Raw genomic sequence first — 9019 nt, 5'->3', positions numbered from 1 at the left:
GATAAGCGGCATAGAAAATTGATAGATGGAATATTTAATACAATTTTAACACATTTAGTCTGATATGATTAATAAAAAAAACAAACACATGCTTGTTTGACACACTATGATTTTTACAAGCATTTATGTTTACTTTACTGTGTCACAGTTTGTGGTAAAATAGTAAAAAGTAAAAAAATATGCCAGTTTAACGTTTCATATTTATTTTTGCCTAAATTAAGTATGGATAAGTGGACTAAAGCTGTACGGTGGTGGAGTGGTTACTACGCAGGCCACACAGCTAGGAGACCCGAGTTCGATTCCCCGCTCTCACATCTCTGTGTAGAGTTTGCATGTTCTCCCCGTGCATGCGTGGGTTTTCTCCGGGTACTCCGGTTTCCTCCCACATTCCAAAAACATGCTAGGTTAATTAGCGACTCCAAATTGTCCATAGGTATGAATGTGAGTGTGAATGGTTGTTTGTCTATATGTGCCCTGTGATTGGCTGGCCGCCAGTCCAGGGTCCGAAGACAGCTGGGATAGGCTTCAGCATGCTTGCGACCCTTGTGAGGATGAATAAATTGACTAAAATAAAAATATAAGGCATTCAGAAGATGCATTCAAAAAGGTGATGCTATGTAGTATTCCACACTGGTCACAAGGTGTCAGTAATGTTAATGGAATATTCAGTGAGATAACACACAAGAATCAAGCTGTTATTGCGGGTGCGAATACTATCACAATATACACAATAACAATAATCACTTATAATAAAAAAAAATCACTTAATAATTCCAGCAAAATCACTTATCACGATGGAGTCTGGAACCTATGAACCTCATTAAATGATGGATTACTGTACTATTATTTTCTATATTTTGCTATATGTTAAATTAACATGGCGCCTGTAATGTGTCTGCATGCCCTCAGAAAGCAGGAAGTTGTGCTCCTGCGTAGAAACATTGAGTTTGAGTAGGCTTAACCACATCCACACACACTGCAGATAACCCCGAGCTATGTGCAACTGTCCCCATATGCTGACAGCAGCTGGGGTTCGAGAGCGCCATGCAGCGCTAGCTGTTGATTAAAAGAGTTAAAGTAATGTAATCAAAAACAAAATATTGTCTCCGTGCTCCGTGCTGTCGGAGCGCACAAAAACTGATTGCAGTCAAATGAGATGCAGCGATGCTCCTGATGCTAATGACAGGGGCCAACGCCAAGAAGATGACATTTCAAATGTGAAGGACTTTCTGTTTTAATGGCATGCAAAAATCTGCATATGTAATTTCCAGCTGACTTAAAATGTTAAAAAATGTAATAAATAAATCACTTGCACAATTTATGATATAGCGTAGAACTCGCAGCTAGGAGACCTGGGTTCAATTCCACCATCTGTGTGGAGTTTGCATGTTCTCCCCGTGCATGCGTGGGTTTTCTCCGGGTACTCCGGTTTCCTCCCACATTCCAAAAACATGCTACACATGCAAAAAACGCTTTTCCTCACGAAGGTCACGGGAGTGCTGGAGCCTATCCCAGCTGTCTTCGGTCGAGAGGCAGGGTACACCGAATATTCCAATAACATTACTGACACCTTGTGACCAGTGTGGAATACTACATAGCATCACCTTTTTGAATGCATCTTCTGAATGCCTTATATTTGTATTTTAGTCCATTTATTCATTCATTCATTTTCTATACCGCTTATCCTCACAAGAGTCACGGGCATGCTTGCATTATCGTTATTATCATTATTGTTATGATCTTTATCATTATTACCATTATTATTGTTATTGTTATCACCATTATTATAATCATCATTAATATTACCATTTTCATCATTACAGTTGTAACAAAATTAAAAATTAAAAATTAAAAATTAAAAATTAAAAATTAAAAATTAAAAATTAAAAATTAAAAATTAAAAATTAAAAATTAAAAATTAAAAATTAAAAATTAAAAATTAAAAATTAAAAAAAAAATTAAAAATCAACTATATTAGGAAAGCAGGAAGTGAACAAATTTTAAAAATTTCAAAAACATTTTGTTGGAGCCTATCCCAGCCAATCACATGGCACATATAGACAAACAACCATTCACACTCACATTCATACCTATGGACAATTTGGAGTCGCTAATTAACCTAGCATGTTTTTGGAATGTGGAAGGAAACCGGAGTACCCGGAAAAAAACCCACGCATGCACGGGGAGAACATGCAAACTCCACACACAGATGGCCGAGGGAGGGATTGAACTCAAGTCTCCTAGCTGTGAGGTCTGCGTGCTAACCACTCAACTGCCTTGCAGCCTGAACACCAAATCTAAAAAAAAAACTATTGTAAACAATCATTCCCAATCATTCCGGTTATTTCATTTTTGAATCAGTGCATGTAAGATTTCCTTATATGATACCTGAGCCAACATTTGACCTTTGAAAGAAATATTGCTTTTTTAGCAGTACACTGGTAGCTTGTAGCATCACTTCAACAACATAACCTACATCGGTGTCATGGCAGCCTGTGACTAAATAGCCAGAGTATTAGAAACCAGGTCTCAGCTGGTGGTAGGCTCTTTTTTATCCAAGACCAGAAACTCTCGATGGTCTTCTTGCTGTGGAAATACCCCAAACACCCCAAAACTTGCTATTGTTTCATACCCCTGTGAGGTCCTCTAATGAGGATAAGCGATTTATTGTGTTTATTTGATCATATCTGTGCTATGCTGAGTATAACATAGAACCTCTTATCAATACCACGGGGAATACGCCTCGCTGGGTTGAGTGAATAAAACATACAATGACGTCCTCCAGGCGCCGAGTTAAAACACTTGAGGTTAGTATTGGGTCAAGGGTGCAAGGAGATGACTTGAGTGTTGTTACCACTGAGCATTTCAGGTCCCAACCAGGCTGGAAGTGTCCAGCAGGGCTTCACACTATGTAGTGTGCTTTGACACCTTTTGTGACTTTGTGCTGTTCAGTGGTATAAATATGGTCAACAAAATGTTACACCCATTCCTTCAATCATATATATATATATATATATATATATATATATAGTGATGACTTTGTATCTTCTTAAAGTAACCAAATACTTGGCTTTCTTTAAATAGCCTCTTTAAATGAATGACAGTAGAATTCTTACATGGCATGTAAAAAAAAAATCAATAATTGCGGTCAGTTGAAATGTATTGCAAAGACCCCCGAAGTGTACGTAGATGTAATTTGGGTTCTGGCAGCATGTACAAAGGAGTGTGTGTGTCTGTGTGTGTGTGTCTGTGTGTCTGTAAGGAAGCAAGACAATCCTTTGCTGTGCTTGAACAGGAATTAAGAGTTGTCGAAGAAGGCAACAACAAGATACATATTTCTGTTCAAAGAACTGGGAAATGAGGAAGAACACTGTAGTTGGTAGTTGGACATGTTTAAGTTCCAGCAATACAGTAATCCCTGGATTAACACGGTTAATTGGTTCTACACCCCAGTGAATTTCCACAAAGTAGGATTCCTTCGTTTTTATAAATGTATATAGTATATATAGTATATGTGTGTGAATATAGAGCATAAAAAATAGTCCACACTGCATACATGGGATTTGAACCTTCATACTAGAGTCACCTCATATCATATCACCACGTACTTTGGTACGTGACAAAAAAAAATTGCCTAAAAATAAAAAATTTAAAATTAAAAATTAAAAATAAAACAAAAAATTAAAAATTAAAAATTAAAAATTAAAAATTAAAAATTAAAAATTAAAAATTAAAAATTAAAAATTAAAAATTAAAAATTAAAAATTAAAAATTAAAAATTAAAAATTAAAAATTAAAAATTAAAAAAAATTAACAAATTAAACTATATTAGGAAAGCAGGAAGTGAACAAATAAAACAATATTTTGTTGGAGCCTATCCCAGCTGTCTTCGGGCGAGAGGCGGGGTACACCCTGGACTGGTCACCAGCCAATCACAGGGCACATATAGACAAACAACCATTCGCACTCACATTCATACCTATGGACAATTTGGAGTCGCTAATTAACCTAGCATGTTTTTGGAATGTGGGAGGAAACCGGAGTACCCGGAAAAAACCCACGCATGAACACAAGTACGAGGTGATATGACCACCCATTATGTCATTTTATGGTCATATCACCTCGTATTTCGCTACGTGACAAAAAAAAAACAAAAAAAAAACAACTTAAACTATATTAGGAAAGCAGGAAGTGAACAAATGTAACAGTTACTGATTAAAAGTACCAGATGGAGGGGTAGGATTTAATAAGCTTTGCTTCTTCCTACTCCTTTTGGACATGTGGAACTGTGAACTGATTATGGGATGCACTCAATTGTAATCTGATGCATGTTCAAATGAAATAAAACCATTACCATTACCATTACCATTACATTAGCTTGTCTAAAAGGACAATATCCATGGCCATGTGTTCAGTTATTGAATATATTTATCAAGCTATCAACTTCAGAGCATCACTTCATGAAGAAAAGCGTTGCTTTGAGATGAAAGTGACAGGACATGATGTCTTCTTCGTTGACGTTCACCTGATTTGAATACCTTTTTTTCACAATCATGTCAATTACATCCTGGGGGGCACGTCTCAACGTTTATTAATATTAGCTCTCGGATGTTTTTGCATATCTCTTTCCACCACACTTTGCTATCTTTCCTTCGAAGCCGGCAGCCATGCACGATTTTTCACTGCTCTACCGGCAAGGATGAGCGAGGGATCACCACGATGCTCTCGAGACTGCAGGCAAAGTAGGAACTTTAACGTTTTGACTTTCTCAACACTAAAGGACTCGGATAAATGAGTGTGAGTATTTCAAACATGCGGGGGGAATGTTTGTGAAGAAGCTCAAGTTTTTTCTCCCCAGACATGTTTGTATCCCGTCTCCCATTTCATCCCCTTATCAGGACAACGTAGGGCGCCAAAGAAGTGGAGCCTCTGGTCTACTTTTGGAGGGAAGTGTAAAATCCTTATCCCTAAACACAAGAGTGTTTGCTTTAGACTGAAATGTCATATGAGGGCAGCAGGATTATTCCTCACATCCCTCAGTTCATTGACCCAACAGTGATAAGTGAATTTCCGCAAAGTAGGAATCCATATTTATAAATAGAATATTTTTGTAGTTAGAGTAACCTGTGTATGACATTTTAAATATGGTTTATAACATTATTACGGCCTTCTAGACACTCATATTCCTTGATATAGTTGGCATAATATAAACCAATAAAAACATAGATAAGACTTTTTACTCATGTGTGTTACTATAAAAGTGTGGTGTGTCGGTCATGAACGAACGGGTCAAAAGAACCAGTCAAAAGTACCTGTTCAGTCCGTTCAGTTGCAAATGCTTTTTTTGGTTGGCTGGAGAGTCAGTTCACCGCTCCTTTTGCAGAGCGGGACTATCTGCGTGTCGCTCGAACACAGCTGGGATAGGCTCCAGCACCCCCCGCAACCCTTGTGAGGATAAGCAGTAGAAAATAAATGTAAATGTAAAGAAAAAAAATTGAAATGTCGATACTATTGATACTAAATAATATGAAAATGAAGTTTTTTTTCACCTTTTTACAAAATTACCGTATTTTCTGGACTATAAGTTGCTCTGGAGTATAAGTCGGACAAGGACAGAAATGCATAATTAGGTAGAAAAAAACATACATAAGTCGCACTGGAGTATAAGTTGCATTTTTATAAAAGAAGCTACTGTGTTTTTTTTTTTGTTTTTTGTTTTTCTCTAGTCCATACCGCATACATGGGATTTGAACCTTCATACCAGAGTCACCTCATATCATATCACCACATACTTTGGTACGTGACAAACAAAAAAAATTTAAAATTTAAAATTTAAAATTTAAAATTTAAAATTTAAAATTTAAAATTTAAAATTTAAAATTTAAAATTTAAAATTTAAAATTTAAAATTTAAAATTTAAAATTTAAAATTTAAAATTTAAAATTTAAAATTTACGAGGGTCATAGGTGTGCTGGAGCCCATTATGTCATTGTATGGTCATATCACCTCGTATTTCGCTACGTGACAAAAAAAAAACAAACAAAAAAATCGCACTGGAGTATAAGTTGCATTTTTTGCGGGTAATTTATTTTATAAAATTATAAACTTCTAACAATAAAAGAATCGAGAATCGGTGTAAGATATGCTAACACAATGGTTATTCAGCTACACAAAAAATAAACATGAACAGAAAAGGTGTCCAGTGTTTATGTAACACAAACGTTTTTTTCATTTATAAGTCGCTCTGGAGTATAAGTCACAGGAACAGCCAACCTATGAAAAAAATTGCGACTTATAGTCCAGAAAATACGGTAGATACAAATCTCAAAAATATGTAGCCCCCTGCATTTTCAGTATGTGGAAAATGTTTGGACACCCCTGAACTAGACGAACAAACAGGTAGAAAAAGCATTATAACATAGCGTGAATAAACATAAACATAAGCAAATAAACATAAGAACAAGACCACCATACCACCTGGTTTTGCCTCTGAACTTGCAGGTGTTGAGGTTTGTACCCATGAGGTCCGTAATGAACCCCAAGTGTAGGCAAGGAAATGTCACAGCACTCATGAGGAATTGTGATGTAATCAAATTGAAAGGTCAGGAGTAGAGGAAGAAAATATAATCCACGACTGGTAAAAGCATCAAGTTGGCCAAAGGCTGCCCAGGAAAACTAAGGTTATGACACTGATATTCATGTCAGCGTGTTATAATACAATAACTCTGCAACTGAGTGTTTGCATAACCGGGATTTGTAACTCGACTTAGTTATCAAAGTGTCCACTGCACGGGTCGGCAACCTGCGGTTCTGGAGCCGCATCTGCATCTTCAGCCTCATACTTGCAGCTCTGACTGCTGATTGGATGAGCAAGGGAAGTTGAGGTAGACTAGAATATACCGTGAGAGGAAGTTTTGAGTCCGAAGCAAGTTACTGCTACAAGTGCGCTGTAGGCCGTGACATGCTAATTCCCGCTATGCTAACAAGAAATAGTTAGCCGCCGAAGCAACACAAAGATGGTTGCTGTGTCATTTCAGTCCGTTCAGTTCAGCGTTCCTTTTGCAGGGCGGGACTATCTGCGGGTCGCCCGAAGACAGCTTTGATAGGCTCCTGCACCCATGACCCTTGTGAGGATAAGCACAGTAGGGAACGAACGAACGAACGAACGAACGAACGAACGGACGGACGGACGGAGAAACGGACGAACACTGTCGGTCACCTCGTTCATTCCGTTCACAAAAAAGAACTAGTTCTTTTAACCCGTTCGTTCATGACCGACACACCACTTAGTCATCACGTGTTGTTGCACTGTTGAGTCAGTTAGGTGAACATGAGTGAACGAACTGACTCGACACGTCTGACCAGGTCTATGTTTCAGATTTGCGTGGGTAAAGACCACAATAGTAGCCTCTGTTTCTATTAGAACCTTTTATTGGGGATTATTGTATATAATTTAATCCTGCATAAAAGTCCGCCAATCAAGTCTGGTGCTTGTGTGTCTCTGACACGACAGTAAAATTAATGGTAAAGAGTGACCAGTGTAGAATACTACATCTCTTTGAATGCATCATTTCAATCACATGTCAATGGAGGGCCGAAGCACTGCAGGTTTTCTCTTTCATTGATGAGCTCCTCGCCTCAAATTAAAGGTGGTGTTGATCGTTAAAGTCACCTGCTTTGGTGACCGGCGAGAAAGAAAACCCGCAGTGTCTCGCTTGGCCCTGTGTTTGACACCCCTGGTTTAAATGACCCACAAAGACATTATCATTCATGAGAAAAAAGTCAATTTGTTTCAAGTAGTACATCTACTTCTCCTGTCATTGTCTGCTTCTGCATGCCTTATTTATTCATGTGTTGAGCGAGCTGTGGTACCTGGGGATGGGGCCAAGGACGAAATGTCAAGAGGCGCACTGACAGCCTCAGCAGACCAGACCAGAAATTTAGACTCCAAGAGTCCAACAACACAATTTGCGGGGCCATGCCAGGAGAAATAAGAGCAATGATTTATCTGATGATGTTGATTGTGATCACAGGTTTGTACATAGTGTCTTTATGAGTGCTTCCAATACAGCTGATATAGTTCATCTTTAAACAGCTAAAATAATGCATAATGCATAAGGCAAAATTAAAAATTAAAAATTAAAAATTAAAAATTAAAAATTAAAAATTAAAAATTAAAAATTAAAAATTAAAAATTAAAAATTTTAAATTTTAAATTTTAAATTTTAAATTTTAAATTTTAAATTTTAAATTTTAAATTTTAAATTTTAAATTTTAAATTTTAAATTTTAAATTTTAAATTTTAAATTTTAAATTAACAATTAAAAATTAACAATTAAAAATTAAAATGTAATAATTAAAAATTAAAAACTTTTACAATCAGTAACTGTTACATTTGTTCACTTCCTGCTTTCCTAATATAGTAAAATGTAAAATGTAAAATGTAAAATGTAAAATGTAAAATGTAAAATGTAAAATGTAAAATGTAAAATGTAAAATGTAAAATTTAACTATATTAGGAAAGCAGGAAGTGAACAAATGTAACAGTCACTGATTGTAAAAGTAACTAATATAGTAAAATTTAAAATTTAAAATTTAAAATTTAAAATTTAAAATTTAAAATTTAAAATTTAAAATTTAAAATTTAAAATTTAAAATTTAAAATTTAAAATTTAAAATTTAAAATTTAAAATTTAAAATTTACTATATTAACTATATTAGGAAAGCAGGAAGTGAACAAATGTAACAGTTACAGATTGTAAAAGTACCAGATGGAGGGGTAGGATTTAATAGGCTTTGCTTCTTCCTACTCCTTTTGGACATGTGGAACTGGGAACTGATTATGGGATGCACTCAATTTTAATCTGATGCATGTTCAAATGAAATTAAACCATTACCATTACCATTACCATTACAAATTTGGCTGCAGAGTTCCTGTGAATGTACATTTATTGTTTGAATCTGTCAGGAACCTCACTTCTGTACGCTCCAGTTTTCATGATTTGGTTTTCATTTCAAT

Source organism: Doryrhamphus excisus, linkage group LG8 (assembly GCF_037039965.1).
Source record: "Doryrhamphus excisus strain RoL-2023G ecotype Guam linkage group LG8, RoL_Dexc_Guam_v1.1, whole genome shotgun sequence".
In the NCBI taxonomy this organism is placed as follows: Eukaryota; Metazoa; Chordata; class Actinopteri; order Syngnathiformes; family Syngnathidae; genus Doryrhamphus; species Doryrhamphus excisus.
Note: the sequence above shows the minus strand (reverse complement) of the source record.